This window comes from Natrix helvetica, assembly GCF_964273705.1.
Source record: "Natrix helvetica genome assembly, chromosome: 4".
In the NCBI taxonomy this organism is placed as follows: Eukaryota; Metazoa; Chordata; class Lepidosauria; order Squamata; family Natricidae; genus Natrix; species Natrix helvetica.
Window position 1 is genome coordinate 133,993,765 of NC_138550.1, and position 21,478 is coordinate 134,015,242.

Here is a 21,478-nt window from a genome sequence, read left to right on the forward strand (position 1 = left end):
CATATGCGGGCTCAACACTCTCTCGCTCTATTGTACTGTAAAAGTGTTTCTTCCCAAGATGGCTGCTCATAGGTCTGTAATGGAATGTCCTGGAAATTTGACATACAAACTAACCTGCGTTCTGTTTTCTCCGTCTATCCCCCCCAATTTAAATACTACTGTAAAAATTTCACTGCATCGGATGAGGTGAGTTATAACTCACAAAATTATATAATTTTTAATAAAATATGTTAGTCTGAAAATCTGCTGTTACTAAACTAAACATAACCATAGTTTTGGCTACATAAGCTACCATGGCTACAGTGATTGATTCTTTATGAATAGTCTCCCAATATCAGCCATCAGCCTGAGGTTCAATAACACAAAGATGTCTAAACATAGAGCTATTTTTCTATTAATTTTGCATTACTACTAACTTTAGTATTAGAGAACAATAATGCAAAAAATGTTTGAAAGGATATTGTTTGAGTATACTTTTGTGTATAGATCTTAATATGCCAGAAGTGATAAACATGACTTCTCTTAAGTGATGTTGAAAGTCTGAGTGGTTTGGTTTCAATTCCCATAGGCACACTGTAGTTGATTACAGTAGACACTCTTCATATACTTCTTGTGTTCAGAGGGAATATGTCAATTACCCACAGCAGAAATTAGGGCATACCATAGACCAGTGATGGCTAACCTTTTTTTTGGCTCCCGTGCCAAAAGCAGGGGCAATGCTGGGAGAGTAGTGTGCGGGCGTGGCACACCCATGCTGCTATCCGCGTGACACATCCCACGTGCATGCGCACTCTACCAGTGCCCCTCTCGCTTTTGGCACTAGGAGCCTGGGGAAGGTGAAAACAGCTTCCCCTGCCCCCCCAAGGCCCTCCGGATGCTTCAGGAGCTTCCCTGAAGCCTCCAGATGGTGAAAAATGGAGCTACAGGGAACCCTGAAGTTCAGGAATGGTTACTTCTGGTTTGGCTGTAGGGCCATTTTTCGCCCTCCGGAGCCTTCAGGAAGCCTCCTGAAGGCTCTGGAGGACGAAAAATGGTCCTATGAGCAAACTGGAAATCCATTCCTGAACTTCCAGATTGACCTTAGGGCAGGTTTTTCACGCTCTGGAGGCTTCAGGGAAGCCTCCAAAGGGAGAAAAACTGCTTCAAAATAAGGCCAAAGTCAGCTGGCCAGTACGTGCATGCATATTGGCCAGCTGACAGGGCAACGCCTTGCGTGCCCTAACAAATGGCTCCTGGTGCCATCTGTGGCACGCATACCATAGGTTCGCCATCATGGCCATAGACAACTCTCTATTCAGTTACATTAGTATATATCAAAAAATTAAACATTACTATTCATGTGTGGCACTCTACATATGAAAGTTTATTTTATTTTCATAAAATCTGGTTAGGTATTCCATCTGGAAGGAGAGATATTAGACTATACAAGCCTGATAACTCTAACACCAGCTTAAAATGAATTACTTAAGTGTAATTTGAAGCATTAAATACTGAAGTTAAAGAAACTATAAAACTGCTTAGAGTAGAGTGCAAAATGAATCTTCTAATTGGCTTAAGAATCTAATTGGCGAGAGTAGCTTTTGCTCTTAAACTAATGTAAATGCTTAGAGCCCTTAAAGAGCTGCAAAATTTGATTAATGATTAATATAAACAAATGAAATAATTCCAGTTTTGAAAGCTACAAGCAATATAATTTAAAGGTTATTCATTGAACCTACGTTAAGGGAATTGATGAACTTTATTAAACAATTACTACTGTATATTTAAACTAGTTCCTCAATATATCCCCACAGGAATTACAGGCTATATGAAATTCAAATATATGCTACGGTGCATTTTTGTTTAATGGGGATAGTGCTTGCTCTCTTTTGGGAAATAAACAGATTGCAATTTGTGTTTGAATAGATATAGTGGAAATAACAAGACTAAAACATTTTACTGAACAAATACATTTAACTGTTCTGGAAACCAGGACTGATTGATCACTGACTCAATAAATCACACAAAAATGCAAATATTGAATATTTTTGGATAACAATGTTATTAACCAAGAGAATGACAACCTGGTGTCTTTAGCTATATTGAGCTGCAATTTCTACTGTCACTTGTTATTACTCATGCTATCTGAATCTGATGATATCTGAAATCCAAAACATCTGGAGTGCACCAGAATGCCTAATTTAACGGACTGGAACTTCATATATCCATTTGGCATACAATGCAGATATACATTGCTTCAAGTTTACAATTAGTTTAAATATTTTCAAGGCATCAGCAGTATTGTCAAACATAGCTAAGTCTGTTTTACAGATGAAAGTTATACTGAAACTATTCTCCAAAGCACCTGAGGGTAGAACAAGAAGCAATGGGTGGAAACTAATCAAGGAGAGAAGCAACTTAGAACTGAGGAGAAATTTCCTGACAGTGAGAACAATTAATCAGTGGAACAGCTTGCCTCCAGAAGTTGTGAATGCCCCAACACTGGAAGTCTTTAAGAAGATGTTGGATAGCTATTTGTCTGAAACGGTATAGGGTTTCCTGCCTAGGCAGGGGGTTGGACTAGAAGACCTCCAAGGTCCCTTCCAACTCTACTATTGTATTATTGTATTATTGTATTATTGAATATTATTCTTAGTTAAAATCTCATGAGTTCAGTGGAATTCTATGAAAGTATATTATTTTATTTTATAAAAGTTATAAACACAGAAACCAAATGAATGTTTGTAAAGAATTTTGTACAGATGTGTCAAAAACAGGACTAATAGTATTGTTAGATTAGAATGAGAATGAAATATTTAAGTGTTTAAATTATCATTCTTAGGAAATATGACAATATCCCAGTATTTATCCATTCTTCTTGAATAATAAGCTATTATCAATTGTATTTTAACAAATTCACTAAGTAATTATGCACTATATAATTCTTTGTTATTCTTTTTATTGGCAATTTTAAACACATATTTTAGATGACTTTTACTTAATCCTAAAAGTTAAAGAATAGTTTGCAAAAATATGCTTTGAAACTGAAATATTTAACTGTTTAAAATTAAGTTTTTTTAACTATTACAGTTTGTCTTTGATGAAATTATCATGTTAATAAACTCTTTTGTCATTATGAGAAAATCTGCAATATATAATGAAACAAGATTTAAAAAGTATAACCCAAAAGTAAAAAAAAAACCTTTAAAATAAATATTTAAAACAACAGATTTCAACTTCATTTTGATCATCTGCTGGATAAAAATTAATATTCTAGACATTTGAAACTACAACTTCCTTCACTGACATTTGGCTGGGATTTAGGTAGATTAAATTAAGACACTGGAAGCCAACAACCCATCCTATGTTCTCAAAACACACTCTGATAAAGAAGTATCATATAGCATAACTTTAAAGTAATTTTGCTATTAAAACATCTATCAGTACTAACATATTAGAGTATTAATTATCCTAATGTTTTAACTACAATATTCAAAACTGAACAAGTTTGTGGAATTTTCTTAGCATTATTTTCAGTAGTAATTTGCCATTAGCTTCTTCCTAGATCTAAGAGAGTAAGTGATTAGCCCAAAGTCACTCAGTTTATTTCAAGTTAAGGCTGGGCTGGAACTCATGGTCTTCCAGCTTCTAGCCTTAGGCCTTTAATCAGTACCGTATGCCAAATTAGTTCCCTCTGGAAACTAGTTCAAACTGATTTTCTATTTAAGAGAAAAAATATTTTGCACATCTTGCACTGATAACCTTCACACTACTCAGATAGCTAACTGTTTTTGAAGGAAAGATGCTATGACGTATGGAAAGTAGTTCTCAGCAATCAGCCTTGCCACTATTGTTGCACTTAGTAATTAAATTACTACATTTGACAGTCCTCACAGGTCTACAATCAATCCTGACATCTCTAATGCAATGAACAAGATGAGGAGAGTTTCAAAAAACAGTTTTTGCTTATGCAGCCACAAGTATCAGATACATGACTAGATGAATTGATGCAAGATAGTTCAGTGTAAAAATATATTTTAAAATATTACTTTTAAAACCAAATGGGTATGTAAAATGTGGAAAAGGAGTTTGAAAAACATTAATATCAGTGTCAATTAAAGAATGTACTGAGAAAGTTAACTCATATTTTCTTTTTTGAAATCATATTGTTCTTTGTATCTTCTAGATCTGTGATGGCGAACCTATGGCACACATGCCCACGCATGTGGCACGCAAAGTCATGTCACCTGGCACCCATGGCCTTGTCTGTTTGTCTCTGGGTTTCTGGAGCACATGTGTGCGCAATGATCAGATGTCCTTTGCCTGTGCGGCAGTGCAAAATATTGGTATGCGCATGCGTGCCCACCAGCTGATTATTGGGTGTGCATGTGTGCCAGAACCCTGAAGTTCGACTTTTCCGGAGCGCGGCCCTGACGAGCGCATGCAACAAAGAGATGTTTCTGCGCATACAAGCTTTTTCCAATTGATTCTGAAAAGGTTTGCCCTCACTGTTCTAGGTCATATTTATTAAGCTTAAAATAACAAATAAATATGTATTTAAATATAAATTATATTGAATTTATATTATTGAATATTACAATATGCCAATATTTTCAACAGAAACACAAACATCTCTTCATTTCTGAGTTGCGCAGAGTAGAGGTACTATTTTAGATAATGATCTGAACCAAGGACATACTAAATGTTTCGTTCTTCCATTTTCATCCCAGTTGACTCGTTACTTATCTAAAAGACTAACAAGACAAAATAACTGCTGCACAGCTTTCAGAAGTGATCTAATTTCAGTCCTAAACATACTTTTAATATTCTTATTAACTTTTTTTACATATTACTATATAAGTAGATTTTCTTTTACTGGGGACAAATGTATGAAATCAAGTAGTATAACTATAAATGTAATGCCAATATTAGAAATGCGTTTGAAAAGTGTAATTTCTAGATGAAGTTTCTGAATATATTATTATTAAACCACCCCTTGTTATAGATTACCATATTCTTAAACTTTCCAGTATTTTTTTTAAAAGGTAGTGGGCTTATAAGTCATATAAATTCTCATTTAAGCCTGATTCAATATCTTTTAGGGTAGACACAGATTTGGATTTTCTTTAGCAAAAGAATCAGGATTTATTAATTACACTTCCAGTTTGACCAGTCTAAACAGTAAAATCTTGAATAACTCCTTATATTTAGCCTACATTTAATATATATTTAAGAATGAAAAATGGCCCATTCTCATTCATCTGTATGCTTTCTTTTAAAATCTTGTAGCATAAATCCTGCATGTTTTCAAATTTCAATATTCACACATCAGAATTTCTAGAGACAAATTCCATCCAAGTCCAAACCAGCATCATTATCTAAGTTCTAATAAAAAACTTTAGAGAGCTTTAAAACAAAAGCAAAGCTATGGAAAAATTTACAAAATTAAGATATTAGAGCATTGATACATATTGCTGAAACAGTATGACATACTTGATTTTAATTTAGAATGTTATCTATCTTATATTCAACAAACCATGATTATTTGCATAATATGAATCCAGACATTAAAATTGTATAGAAAAATGTTTAATAGGGAATTTTTTAGTCACAATTAGCTGTTAAAAAGTAGAGCAACATATAATAGGAATAAAATGTAGTCTGAAATATTAATCAGCTATTGTTTGTTCCAATAATCTGACTATGATTCTTACCAAATTTTTATACTGATGTACAATGACTTAAAAAGTCATTGTAAAATATATTAAAAATTAATTTCTCGTCTGAAATGTGAACAAAATGCCCTGAAAGGCTGATATAAACATGCCACCATTCTAGAAATATATTTTGGATATTGCTTTTATTAATTATCAGTATTTTTTTGAGTAAAGCAAATAAAATTAAAATAAAAAATGAGCAACAATGTAATTTCTAAAGTGTTTAATTTTGAAAATCGAGTAGGTAGCTAAAAAGCTATAAGTCATTAGTACGTAGCTGCATATATATTGCCAATAATGCTCGAGGCCCCCCCAGATATATGGAACTGAAAAACATTAAAATAATCAAAGCAAAATAGGTTTATTATCATTATTATATAGGAAGTCTTCAAACTATGACCATTTGTTTAATGACAGTTCAAAGTTACAATTGCCTCTGAAAAAGTATTTATGGCCTGCACTCACATCTATGAACGTCACACCACCCTCTGGTCACAGAATCATAAGTAGGGTACGTGGCAACTGGATTACAACCAGTTGCATATCCTGTAATTAAATGGATTTGCATTTTTTTTTACAATTTTTGGCCAACAATACCATAGGAGAAGATTAACTTAACTTTCTGATTCACTTAATGATCACTTTAAAAATAGTTGAGAAATCAAGCCTGACTCAACTTATGACCACAACAACTTATGACTGCAATTCTGGTCCCACTTGTGGTCATAAGTCAAGAAGCACTTCTATTTATGCACATCTGTATTTACTATTTTATATATATGCACCAAAGTAGCAAACACCTAAATTCATTCCCCTGGGATAGAATATGCAATTTCAAACAGGACAGTTATGTTGCAAATCTGTTGCAAAAATATGCATATTATTATTACAGTTTGTTATAAATTTTAGCACTGTAATCTACTTCAGAAGGTTTTGAAATGTTCACGATATGCTGTGTGATTGGCAATACATTAATTACAATAATTTATTCAATCTTATTTCACTTACCCTCTGAACTCCCTATTTCTTATTTCCTTTAATCATATATACTTATATATAATTCAGGCTAAGATATATGTTTATGATTAAAGAAAACTGAGCTACGAAAGCTTATATTATGAATTTGCTAGACTTTACCATACCACAAAATTCCGTTTTCTTAGGCATGCTGTTTGTGCTGAAACAACCCAAATGAAGAATTGCAACCCAAGGACTTGATGCAGAAAAGGGGAGCTTATAGGAGGAAGAAAGGGTTTTTTGCTTTTTGCTTTTTACTTTTCTTCCATTTTAAATCATCTGCTTGCAAGAAATACAATAGATTGATGGATTGGAGGGTGTATCATCTGTTTCCCAATTCAGAAAAGCCCTCTCTTCCTGAACCAATTTAGAATTTGGGGCACATTATGGCCACAACTTGAAGGTTGTTCCATTATTACTGAATGCAAAAGTATGAATTAGCAATTTGAAACAAATTAGAAACGAACCTTTTGATAAATTTCTTGGCGGCAAGGCCTTGCCTTTTAAAGATGCGCTGGCTTGTTTCTTGGCAAGTTTGTGAAACTTATTCAGATGAAATAAAGCAGCTCTATCCAAAATATGTATTAAACTTAAAAATCAAATCTTAATTTAGTGTTCCCTTTTTGTAGACAACTGAGTTTTAGGTATTTTGATTACCTTCATCAGATGTCTATGATATTCTCTATCAAGCTGTGAAAATGCAAAATAATTACCTATACTCAATGCATGAGTCGTGGTGGCACTGTGGATAGAATGCAGTACTACAGGAGTTCAATTCTGAGCAGTTCAAGATTGACTCAGCCTTCAATCCTTCCGAGGTTCCAGATTGTTGCGGGCAATATGCTGGCACTAAACTGCTGAGAGAGGGCTCTAAAGCACTATGAAGTGGTATATACCGTATTTTTCAGAGTAAAAGACACACCTTTTTTCTTCAAAAAAGAGGCTGAAAATCTGGGTGCGTCTTATACATTGAATACAGCACTTTTTGCCTCCCGAAGCCCCGCCCCCTTCACCAAAATTGCTGTGCATAGCCTTATGAAGAGCTCCGGGGGGGGGGGGGGGGTAGGGAGGGCAGAAATGAACAACAAATGGGCCATTTTTTGCCTCCCCAGCACCCAGCAGCACTCTATAAGCCTCCATAAGGCTACGCATGCAAAAAAATTTGACAAAAAACAGGTCCGTTTTCGCGAAAAACAGGCCATTTTTTGCTGGTTTTTGCCCCCCCAGAAGCATTCTGCAAGCCCCCCCCCAGGCTATTAACGCCTTTTATTTGAAAAAAAACAAGCCCGTTTTCACGAAAAATGGGCCATTTTTCAGAGGTTTGCAGAGTGCAAAAACTTTTTTTTCCCTTTTGGAAATCTCTTTAACTGATGAGAATTACATTCATCAAGTGCTGTGCCAGCAGAAACAAGTCTTAAGGTTTGTCAGCGATTTCCTTCTCCAGCACATGGATAAATACACCTGGAAACATCTACTTACCTACCTGCTCGCTCTCTCCCTACCTACCTACTGTATTTCTCTCTCTCTATCCTTCTATATACCTATCTACTCTCTCTCTCTCCCTACCCATCTACTGTATTTTTTCTCTCTCTCTTTCTATTTCTCTCTCTATCCCTCTAATTACCTATCTACCTACATACACACACTATCTCTCTTCCTACCTACCTACTGTATTTCCCTCCCTCCCTCCCCATCTACTGTATTTCTCTATCTATCTATCTCTATTTCTCTACCTACCTACCTACCTACTGTATTTCTTTTTCTTTCTCTCCCTCTCTATCCCTCTATCTTCCTACCTATTTTTTTAAAAAAATTGCCTCTTCAAAACCTTGGTGCGTCTTATACTCGGGTGCATCTTATACTCTGAAAGACGGTAAGTTTAAGTGCTATTGCTAACCTCAAGTCTCTGCTTTAGGCCCAGTACTCTTCAACATCTTCAGCAATGATTTGGATGAGGGAATAAATGGGGAACTCATCAAATTTGCAGATGACACCAAGCTGACAGGAATAGCTAACACTCCAGAAGACAGGCTTAAGATACAGGAGGATCTTGACAAACTTGAACATTGGGCACTATCTAATAAAATGAAATTCAATGGTGAAAAGAGTAATGTTCTACATTTAGGCAAGAAAAACGAAATGCACAGGTACAGTATAGGTGGTACCTTGCTCAGTAGTAGTAACTGTTAGAGGGATCTTTGAGTCCTAGTGGACAACCATTTAAATATGAGCCAGCAGTGTGCAGCAGCTGCCAAAAAAGCCAACACAGTTCTAGGCTACATAAACAGAGGGATAGAATCAAGATCATGTGAAGTGTTGATGCCGCTTTATAATGCCTTGGTGAGGCCACACTTGGAATACTGCATTCAGTTTTGGTCGCCACGATGTAGAAAAGATGTGGAGACTCTAGAAAGAGTGCAGAGAAGAGCAACAAAGATGATTAGGGGACTGGAGACTAAAACATGTGAAGAACGGTTGCAGGAACTGGGTATGTTTAGCTTAATGAAAAGAAGGATAAGGGAGACATGATAGCAGTGTTCCAATATCTCAGGGGTTGCCACAAAGAAGAGGGAGTCAAACTATTCTCCAAGGCACCTGAGGGCAGGACAAGAAGCAATGGGTGGAAATTAATCAAGGAGAGAAGCAATTTAGAACTGAGGAGAAATTTCCTGACAGTTAGAACAATTAATCAGTGGAACAGCTTGCCTCCAGAAGTTGTGAATGCCCCAACACTGGAAGTCTTTAAGAAGATGTTGGATAGCCATTTGTCTGAAACGGTATTGGGTTTCCTGCCTAGGCAGGGGGTTGGACTATAAGACCTCCAAGGTCCCTTCCATCTCTGCTATTGTATTGTATTGCTATTTTACTTATTTTACAGCCCACTCTTGAACTCTGGAGAGTGAACAGTGGAACAAAGACAATACAATTAATATAAATCTGTAACTTCTACAAAAAATCCTAATAAAACTATTTAAGAGATCCTATTAACTTGATCCAAACTTTGAACTTACCCTCCTCCAAAGCTTCCAGAAAAACGGGCTACTACACATGAATGTATTTCATGGACTTTTAAAGGAGGGTGAGGAGAAGAAAGACAGAGACTGAAATGGCATACAATGACCAAATTGAGAAGGGAAATTATATTCTGACAAGGTATTACTTGATATAAATTAGTGTTATACTATGTAGTGCTTTAAATACAACAATTCAGCACTCTGCATTGGGTCTGGAAACCTACTAGCAACTAATACAATACAATACAATACAATAGTAGAGTTGGAAGGGACCTTGGAGGTCTTCTAGTCCAACCCCCTGCCTAGGCAGGAAACCCAATACCGTTTCAGACAAATGGCTATCCAACATCTTCTTAAAGACTTCCAGTGTTGGGGCATTCACAACTTCTGGAGGCAAGCTGTTCCACTGATTAATTGTTCTAACTGTCAGGAAATTTCTCCTCAGTTCTAAGTTGCTTCTCTCCTTGATTAGTTTCCTCCCATTGCTTCTTGTTCTACCCTCAAGTGCCTTGGAGAATAGTTTGACTCCCTCTTCTTTGTGGCAACCCCTGAGATATTGGAACACTGCTATCATGTCTCCCCTAGTCCTTCTCTCTCTTAAGCTAAACATACCCAGTTCCTGCAACCGTTCTTCATATGTTTTAGTCTCCAGTCCCCTAATCGTCTTTGTTGCTCTTCTCTGCACTCTTTCTAGAGTCTCCACATCTTTTTTACATCGTGGCGACCAGAACTGAATGCAGTATTCCAAGTGTGGCCTTACCAAGGCATTATAAAGTGGTATTAACAGCAACTTATAAATAGGTGTCATCCTTCACTTGTTGGACTGATTCATCACCACTCTAGCTGATCCATTCCCTACCAGCTGTTACCTTCCATCTCTAGAGGCAACCCTGTGTAAGGTAGGACTATAGCTGGTGAACCAGCCAAACCTTCCATGTGCTGTTCAAAGTTGCCCAGGAGGAACACTTAGTCATGGACTAACTCATTCAGGAAGAGAACAACTCAATCCAAAATAATTACTGGAATCACTATTGTTAGGGTGCCATCTGAATAACAATTCCATCTTGAAGGGGTTTAAATAAGCTTATTTTACCCCATTTTGATCCTCATAGTTTCCAAGCATTGATTCAGTTCTTCAACAATATTCCTAGGGTTGGCAAGGTATGGCTAAATGTTATCAGAACATTCTTGTATGGTGAATGTAGACAGTCTATACACCTTTGTTGAAATGGCCAGTAAAAAATGTAAAAAAATCAGACCAAGATAAATCACTTCAGTTTTTTTTTTACCTTCAAGCTATAGAATTGCAAAACAAACTGAAATCTTTTCGAGGGGAAAAAATTAAAAATTGCATAAGTGTGCACTCCCTTAAATTACTATATTTTTCGGACTACAAGAGGCTCCAGACTATAAGATGCACCTAGCTTTTGAGGAGGAAAACAAGAAAAAAAAATCTGTCTCCGCCTTCCAGCAATTTGCCTCCTTAGAGCAAACATCAAGGTCAGCTTCAGCACAGCCTGATTTAGCATGAGCAGCTGATTGGCAATTGGATTTGCCACCCAGAATACTGCCTATCAGCTGTTCCAGGCTGTGGGGATCACCACCGTGCATCGCTGCTGCAACCTATCGCCGCCTCCACATGCCCCATATCTGGCTTCCGTATGTTCCATTTTCAACCTCTATGCATCCCATTTTTGGCCTGTTCCAGGTGGTGGGGATAGGCAGCGGTGGTGATCCCTGCCGCATAGAATGGGTCCCAAATGGGACATATGGAGGTCAAAAACGGGACGCACTGTGGCAGAAAATGGGCGTGCAGAGGCAATGATAGGTGGCAGCAGTGATGGGCGGTGATGGCGATCCCCGCAGCCTGGAACAGCTGATAGGTGGTATTCCAGGAGGCAGGTCCAACCACCAATCAGCTGTTCATGCAATCAGGCTGTGCTGAAGCTGACCAGGCTGTTTGCTGCAAGGAGGCACATTGCTAGGAGGCAGAGGATGAAGGGTGGAGCCAGTGGGTAGGTGGGACTTTGGCAACATTCGCTGTATAAAACGCAGGCATTTCCACTCACTTTTGGGGGGAGTAAAGTCCATCTTATACACTGAAAAATACGGTAATACTTTCTTGAAGCACATATTGATTTTATGATAGCATTCAGTCTTTTGGGGTAGGAGCCTTATCTGCGTGACACATTCCTTTCAAAAGCACTTCAAAACTGTTAGATTGCAAGGGCATCTCCTGTGCACAGTCCTCTTCAGCTCAGCCCAGATTTTCAGATGGATTCAAGTCTTGGCTCTGGCTAGGCCATTCCAAAACTTTGCTCATCTTCTAATAAGGGCATTCTTTTTTTTTTTGGGGGGGGGGGGGTTGGAGGTATGGCTTGAGTTGTTGTCATGTTGAAATTTCTCTTCATCTTCAGCATTTTAGCAACTTTTGTGCCAAAATTGAATGATACTTGGACTGTTCTACCCTTGACTAAAGGTTAAAGTGCTTTCTAGCTGAAGAAAAGCAGCCTCAAAGCATAATGCTGCCACCATGCTTCACTGTGGGTATGGCGTACTTTTAGTGATGCACAATGCTGTTTTATGTGCCATACTTTTTGGAATTATGTCGAAAAAGTTCAACCTTGGGCTCATCAGACTGTAACACATTTCCCCACCTGCTTTTGTCAGACTTGATGTAAGCATTTGCAAAATGTAGCTGAGCTTGGATATTTTGTTAGAAAATGCTTCCGTATTGACACCCCATAGTCCATTCATATGAAGGATACGGGAGATTATTGTCACATATAATACACAACCAGTACTCCTTTAGATAGTTGTAGGCCTCTTGGACCAGTTTTCTTCTTGTTTTTTTTAAAATCAATTTTGAAGGCATATCCAGTTCTTGCTAATATCACTGTTGTGCCATATTTTGTCCACTTATTGATGACCGACTTCACTGTGTTCCATGGTATATCCAATGCCTTGGAGCATTTTTGTACCCTTCTCCTGACTGGTATCTTACAAAAAGATCCCTTTGATGCTTTGTAAGCTCTTTACAGAAGATGGACTTTGCTGTAAGAGGCAACTGAGTAAATGCAAACAAAAAAAAACCCTTCTGAAACAGTTGAAATTCATATGGGCTTAATTAGAGTCACTTTAATTGATGGCAGGTGTTTAGCATCAATTTTAATATGACTGGTTAAAACTGAACATAGCCATATCCCCACTTATAAGAGGGTGTGAACACTTATGCAGCCACATTATTCTGCTTTTTTATTGTTATGTTCCCCCCCTAAAAGATTTCAGTTTCTTTTTCAATTGAACTGTAATTTATACATTATATTGAAGGTGGAAAGAATCCTGAAGTGATTTACCTTGATCTGATTTTTTTACATCTCAAAAAACTGGCATTTTAATAAGTGGGCAGACTTTGTATATCCACTATATGTTCTTCTGGAATTCACAACATATCCTCACTTGGCATACAAATGCAAATATTAAGCAAAATATATACAAAACTAAAACCCTTTCAGCAACTTGTATTGCTACCAATACAATACTAAGTTTATTGGAACAAGCATACCTCAAATACATGAAATAAAGCTGAATAGCAGCTGTTTCATACAGGTAGTCCTTAATGTACAGCTGGTCACATAACTATTAGAAGTTATGACAGACTTGAAAACATCACTTACACCTGTCCTTGAAGTTACTTCATCATCCCTACTGGTTATAGCATCCCACAATCACATTTTGAAACCTTTTGCTGTTTTTCAGCAAAAGAACATCCATTGAATGAATCGGATTTGGAGTTACCACCATGTGAATCCCTTAATGATGAAGTGACTTACTTAATGACCACAATGACTTTCTTAATAACATTGTGAACATGGTCATAAAATCAAATCCAGTCATCTGGTGACTTGACTTACAATTGCGACGCTGTACAACCAAATTTCTGGGCTAAATTGTGGCTGCATGTTAATGATTACCTGTAATGCTTTGTGTTACATTTGTGGTGCAATTCTTACACAAGTAAATTGTTTCAGCAGTGCAAACCACAAACCTGGAGACTTAATCTTGGGATTACAGTTGCACAGAAGTAATAGAACGTGTCAATTTGCAAACATTAGACAATATACATTTCAGAGAAATAAAATACTTTTGTATATGAACATAGCATAATCTCAACTGATGATTTCTAATCAAACTATTAACAAGCAGTGTAGAAGAAATATTGGATGGACTGGAGCACAATGATACATCATTATTTAAAAATATCAACAACTCTGCTCAATGCATTGTCAAATGCATAAATATTAAATTAACTAATTTCATAAAGAAGATACGCATTGTTTTCACTATGAATTCAACTCAGCTGCAATATCACACCAAGCTGACAGATAAACAGAGCTAGAAAATTAAGTTTTCTGAAAGCCAAACAAAATCTGGCCTTCATCCAGGAATCAGTGTCATTATCTGACTCTGTATTTAATTAGCACCAGTTACTGTCAAGCAGTCACTTGGGTAGCTCTTTCACTATCTTCATTCAGACACTGGAGACAAATCTGCCTTCATCTAGTCATTTGGAGATGGTAGAGATGATTGCCAGTTTTCGTTATCACCCGCTCTTCCAGGTAATATAATACCATACAGTAGAAAATAAGCAATAACAATCAGAATCCTGTATATCAAAACACATACTTGAAAAAAACTTTTTTAAAATTAATTTTTATTGAATGTTTTAATCTTTAAAAACAGTAAAAAAGACACAAGGAAAAAAACACAATAAAACAAAACAAAACACGGAACATACATAACCATATAGAGTAATTTTACAGCTTTCAATATCGGCTTTCCTACCTAGCTTTTATAATTCTCCCTTCTGCATTGCCTTCCTATTATTATAAACTTGTCCTATGATGTAACAAGCATAATATAAACACTTATAGTAATATTCATTATTTGTATCTCCATCTATTTGTATTCTCTATTTCCTGTTTTGGCTTCTGATTTCTAGCCACTTGTATATTTTATTCCATACATTATAGAAGTCCGATTCTTCTCTTTCTTTTAGTTCTATTGTCATTTTGTCTATTTCTGCACATTCAAGTATTTTCCTGATTGTAGTTTCGTCTGAGGGTGTATTAATTTTTTTCCAATTTTGTGCGAAGGCAATCCTGGCTGCAGTGAGTATATGTATGATTATGTATTGAGATTGTTTGTCCGTTTTTTGATCCAGTAGTCCTAATAAGAATGCTTCTGGTTTGAGTTCTATTTTTCGCTCAGTAATTTCTTCTAACCACTTTCGAATTTTGCACCAGTACTTCCTTGTGATGGGGCACATCCACCACATGTGATAAAATGTTCCAGGCTTGTGATTGCATTTCCAACAATTAGGGGATAAATTTGGTACATTTTGGCCAATCTCGCTGGAGGCAAATGCCATCTATAAAACATTTTATAGAGATTTTCTTTGTAAGCTGCTGCCTTCGTAAATTTATAATTTCTCTCCCACAGTTTATCCCATTTTCCTAACTCTATATTGTGGCCAACACTGTTATTATTCATAAAATTAAAGTTCATTTTCTAAAAATCCTAAGACGTGCAAAAAAAGGTGTAGGCTTTAAATATCTACTTTAGGGGGTTCAAGAGTTTGATCTTTCTTTTAATAGAATACTTTAAATATCAGAAAATTTCTGATTTTTTTTTTACACACCTCTTTTAATGCTACTTTCAGATTCAAAAATAATGGGAAACAGGCAAAACATAAGACTTATCCGTCCTGTGCTTTATACTATGTTTTATATATCATAGCTAATCATGTTTACATTTGATGGGAAGATGATGTTGGTTCAAATATAAAGGCTGAGTAACAATAGGACACATTAGAAGAAGAAGAAAGACTAATGGGAGGGGGAAAAAATCACTGATGGGATGAGAAAGCAGTGGGAAGCACTGTGCTTTGACAAGACAAAATCCTAACACAGCAACCTAGAAAAGGATTTATAGTAATTGTGAAAAGGACAAACAATTCTTGTATGCCTATGCTAACTCCTGAAACTTTTTGTTCAATCTTACCTTGTTTTCAAGTGGACCTGGTAAAAACAATAGTTTGGAAAAGTGATAGTAAATTCTATTCCAGGCATGCTGGTGGTAGACATTGGCCTCTAGTTATACAAGCAGTAATCTATTTGTAACTAAACCAAGTCATTCTCTCTCAAGCCACATAAATTTATGTAAAGGGAAATTGTGCAAATGTAAACAAAAATGATCTGATTATATTTATATTTAAATAGTTACTGTTTATTGTTTCTTCTATATTTTGTTCAGTGGTGAAATCTAAATTATTTTGCCACTGGTTCTGTGAGTGTGGCTTGATGTGGGGGTCAGGCGTGGCCAGCTTTTCCCCACTTTTTAAAGCATTTTTTTCTGCCGGTTCGGGTAAATAGATAGGAAAAAAAATGCTTTAAAGGGGGGGGGGAGATTCTGACGATCGCGCAGATCAGCTGTGAGCCGCACGATTGTTGGACCCTCCTTATTTCACTTTTTAAAGCATTCTTTTCCTACCGGTACGGACGAATAGGTAGGGAAAGAATAATTTTAAAAGAGAATAAAATGGTTCCGGCAATCGCACGGATTCGATGTGAGCTGTGCGATCGTCGGACCCTCTTTATTACACTTTTTAAAGCATTTATTTTCTGCCAGTTCGGGCGAACCTTAGCATATTTTGCTACCGGTTCTAGTGAACCGGTCAGAACCGGTAGCATTCTACCCCTGATTTTATCAGGGGTAGAATGCTGATTGAGCCATTAGAAAATCTTCTGACGGATTACTCTTAATCCATCAGATATAACCCCAAGACAAGGGCATTATCTTTGAAAACAAGGTGATACTTTTTTATTCATTTCATTGTCTGCCTGCAAAGTTTTAAAGATTTATAATTTTTTGAAAAAGGTCTGAAATGAAATTGAAATTGTAAAATTTTTACAATAAGGTGTCATTACATAAACTCAAAATACAACTTTGAGGAAGCCAATGCAAGCTTTTTAAAAAAGTGCCTCACTTCAACAAAGCTGCCAACAAAGCATACCTTGATGCTGTTGTCACACTTCCAGTCCAACAGGTAGGACTGGAACCAATTAGCCAAGCTCACATGATATAAGACTTTTTGATAAGTTACTTGTACTGAAAAAAAGACTCAAAGCCATAATGAAATATATCTAATGTTTTCTGTTTCAAGAGCAAGTTTTATGAAATAGGCTACCCATTTCCTCTCTTGTGTGAAAAGGTTGGTTTTCATCTGTCCCTTGTTTTTGCAATGGTCAGATTTGATTTCATGTTAAGAAATGTGTAAGAACTAACTTTTACACCTGCTTTGCAAAGCAACAGCAGGATTTTTTACTACTAAGGCCAAAACAAAATAATAGTAATATTTTGCTTTGGATTCTGTTTTAGCGTTCCTTCTTAGAACTTCCACTACAGAAAAAAACTGATAGGAACTTTCTTTGGCAAGAGTGGTAAGAGAAGAATAATGGAGCCAGATACTCCATCATTAGGGCCTGGATATCTCCACTTCAGGCTCCACAAGGTGAGGAAAGATGGCCAGTCCCAAGCACTCCAGGCATGAACCAAGAGGATTCCTAAGTGGGAGAGTCCAAACCTGTGGTAGGAAATCTGTTTCAAGGCCTGCTTTTCAATATGACTTAGCTAATAAGTCTTGTTATTGTGTGAACATATGAAACCTTTTTTTCAACAGAAAAAAATCTAGATGAGAATGAAAACACAACATGAACTATTTTTTGTGGAACACTTCATTCCATATGCTTCATTCCTGATAATGATAATTTAATAAAGATAACTTACCAAGATTCAATGAGGCAGTTAAATCAGTACTGGTTGTATATTTGAAAACTTCAATCTTCAGATACATCTCAAGCCTGCTATAAACAAACAAAGAAAAACACAATAAACATTCACACCAAATTCTATTGCTTATTTTATATTGCCACATTAATTTTTTGTCACTCTAAAGTAGCGATCCTCAACCTTTGTCACTTGCCGGCCTGGCGAAGGCCGGGCAGGAGAACCGGATTGTGAGAACGGTGGGCCGATGCCCGCGTACCTTGCACAGTCCGATTACAAATAGGCCATAGCCCAGTAGTAAACTGCGGTCCAGAGGCTGGGGACTCCTGCTCTAAAGTGCTATAAAATTACCCTTTTCTTTATAATTTAAGCCACCATTTGTAAAGGATATTATTCTCTTTTTTCCAGTGTTTTCTGTGTGGAAATCATTTACATGTAAAGAAATTTTAGCTTTAAAAAGCCAATCCAATGCAGGGTTCCATATTGCAAGCAACAAAGTCTCTTCAATAGAGCATTTAAAAGATTGATGTACAAGCATTACTTACATCCAACCAGCTACATTCTGCTCTAATAAGAGCAAGATATTGATGCAATTGAGCTTGCTTATCATATTTAACCTGCTTAAAATCAACTCAGAAAATAGACTTAATCAAATCATTCTCCAGATAAACATTTTATAACATCAAAAATTTAAATATCCTTCAGTACGGATATCTGGAAAATTTAGTATGATAAATATTGATAAAAACTAAGATCCTAGTTTCTGACTAATAAAGGCAAGTTCCTACAATTACAGCATTTAGTAACAATTTTTAGTATTCCAATCATCATTGCATGAAAAACCTACAGATTATTTTACTTTAACTGTTTCAGAACAAAACTGTGGCAAGTGATTTTTTAAAAGTTGGCTTATAGGCACTAAAGCTAAAACCATATATTAAAAATAGCCAAAAATTCATGAAATTTCAGTAATTTCATTACCAAATATTTCAAAAAATACTGGTGTCCTCTCCAATGTTTCAATAGAGAATACAAGTTATTATTATTTTTAATATGACTTTCTATAATTTATGGAATGGAGACTCTACAGACTATTAAGAGATGTTATATCGATAGTCCTCCCATGGCACAATGTTTGAACCCAAGTAACCAAGAAAAAACAAGTTGCATTCTGTTCCTCAAAGATATGGACAAGCGTATGAAAAGGTGTATAGTAAGACATGAACCGGAAAAAAAATTCCCTGTGCTAGTCTTCATGTGCAGAAATGTGAGATCTAACAAAACATTCGAATCAGTAAATAAATGACTGTAACTCATCTACACTTTAAGCATACGGTAAAAGTCTTATTGAAAAAAATAAGTATGCATAAGATTGCAGCCTTTTCTATACTCAGATCAATGGATTGCAAAAACTAACTATGTCTAAAACAGGCTGTCAAACTTACGGCCCACGGGCCAGATGCATGACACGCTGGCCACACCCACACCCAGTTTAGTAAAGGGGGGAGTTGATACATCACCTGATGCCGCAGTAACAATGCAAATTTGACACCACTTTCTAGAACTTTTCAGAATTCTTAATATATACAGCTCTCACATAAACAGAAAGTAAGAAGAATGAAAATATCTTTGGCCATTTCCACCATCAAGTTTTTAAAAATAAAGAAATAATATATGCATTATTGCCTCTCATTAATTTTTACAGCTCTCTTCCATAAGGTAACATATATTGGCATCAACAATCATTGTTGTTTTTTTAAAGTTGCCTGTGTGTTGAACTGTTCAACGTTCTGAAATATTTTAGTGTTATGTTATAGGTGGCAACGTGGTTACTTAATGGGAAACTACTAGGAAAGACCAAGGCAATACACTAGATATAGAATTTTAAATAAATGTCTTCAGCTGCTGTAGAAGTTTTGACTCTTCCAATATTGAACTTTTATGCATTTTATTGTTGTGGGGGTTTAGATCAGTTCCAAAAGAAAAATCAGAAGTCACCTACAACATGCAGTGAAAGGACTGCAACAATCACTATGTAGGACAAACAGGCAGAAGACTGGCAGAACACATCCATGAACACCAACTAGCAGTCAGAAGATATGATGAAAGCACTTTAATTTCACAACATATGGACATACTTAACTATAGTTTCAATTGGGAAACTGGAAAGTCCTAGACCAAGCCAAGTCCAAAAATGCTAGGGAATTTCTAGAAACCTGGCACTCTGACAAATCTGCCATCAATAGACACAGACATAAACAATATCTATAGAATATGCAAAAGAGACAACAAACCAAAAAGGGAACAAATAGACTTAAGCATCTCTCCACCAGCAATCAGCATCCAGATCAGCATAGATTAACCACAAGATTAACATCATACCAGTTATAACCTCTTCTATAGAAGAGGTTCCACAAATCTACAGTGCTGTTTAGAACCGGTTCCAGCTCCCTCCCTCTGCCCATCCACACATCATCAAGATGAAGAGCGAGAGGAGGAATTCTGGGAGTTGAAGTCCACAAGTCTTAAAGCTGTCAAATTTGAATGCCCCTGGGGTTTTTTTCCCCTAAAGGGTTAGGGGTGCAAGGGTCTTGTAACTTGACAGCTTTAAGACTTGCGTGCTTCAAATGCCAGAGCTTCTGAGCCAACATTTTGGTTGCTAAGCAAGAGCGTTAGTGAGTTTCACTACATTTTACAAGTTGGCCATGCTCACCCAGTCACATAACTGCCAAGCCACTCCCACTCGGTCATATGGTGGCAAGCCAGTCCTACCCAGTCACAAGGCCAGCAAGCCACTCCCACAAAGCAGGCCACACCCACAGAAGAGGTTCTAAAAATTTTTGAAACCCATCACTGCCTCAGACCAACAATCAAGTAAACAGTCTCTAGAGACTCTCAGTCATCCAGGTCATGGCTGTCCCAAAAGTGCTTTTTAAGGAAGCAACTGAACTTTCTTGTTTTTTTCTTTGAAGATGTTTAGCTTCTCATCCAAGAAGTTTCTTCAGCTCTAACAGGATGGGAATGGAAACATTTATATTCCTTGCAGACAGCTGGTCATTTGGATCCTTTTAGAGGATCCTTGAAGCACTTGGAAGTTTATCTGTGTCCTCAGGGTCACCTAAGTAATCCTCCTGGTTCTTGTAGTCTGCATTTTATTCTCTGAAAATCCATTCCTACTCCCACACCATTCAAAGGGTGTTCCATTCCTCACTATCCTGTCAGAACCGAAGAAGCTAAACATCTTCAAAGAAAAAAAAAGTCCAGATGCCTCCTGAAAAAGCACATTTGGGACAATCAAGTAAACAGTATCCTGATCAAGAAACTGCCAAATAAACTAACAGTAAACCACCCAACAAAAGTACTTCTAAGACACCCCCAACAATACTGACAAACCAAGCCATTAGAATATAAGCTGAGAGCGAACCTCACTCTTTAAGAGCATTTTACCCTAGTTTGGATAATCTGCAAGGAAAAAACCAATCTTAAAGACCACCTTCATTATAATGTCTACAATATGGAACTTTTATATTAAAACATTATTTAAAAGATAGGCTGATTACATGTCATAGTACATGAGAAAAATGTTATGTGTTTCCTAGTAGTCGGATGACATGAAAAGCAGAAGAAAACTTATCTGAATGGGAGAAGAAAGGAGATGGAACTGCAGTTGACTACGGGTGGTCCTCAAATTACAAGTTTGTTTAGTCACTGTTCAAAGTTACAAGGGCACTGAAAACATGACTTAAGACTGTTTTTCACACTTACAACTGTAGCAACATTCCCATGGTCACATGATCAAAATTTGGATGCTTGTGCAACTGATTAATATTTATGATGCTTGCAGTGTCCCGGGGTCATGTGATCTCCTTCTGACAAGCAAAGTCAATGGAGAAGCCAAATTCA

General features: G+C 36.7%; 1 protein-coding gene across 7 annotated transcripts in view; it reads right to left on the reverse strand.

Moving 5' to 3' along the window:
* Positions 1–21,478, reverse strand: part of NCOA2 (nuclear receptor coactivator 2) — a 131,624-nt gene that overhangs the window by 103,819 nt on the left and 6,327 nt on the right. For 5 of the 7 annotated variants that reach the window (XM_081951008.1, XM_081951007.1, XM_081951010.1 and 2 more), the window contains exon 2: positions 17,576–17,652. The gene's annotated coding sequence lies outside the window, so the exon portion shown is untranslated. Of the gene's footprint in view, positions 1–9,724; positions 9,793–17,575; positions 17,653–21,478 lie in introns of those variants that run through there. The other 2 variants (XM_081951005.1, XM_081951006.1) reach the window with 2 other exon arrangements.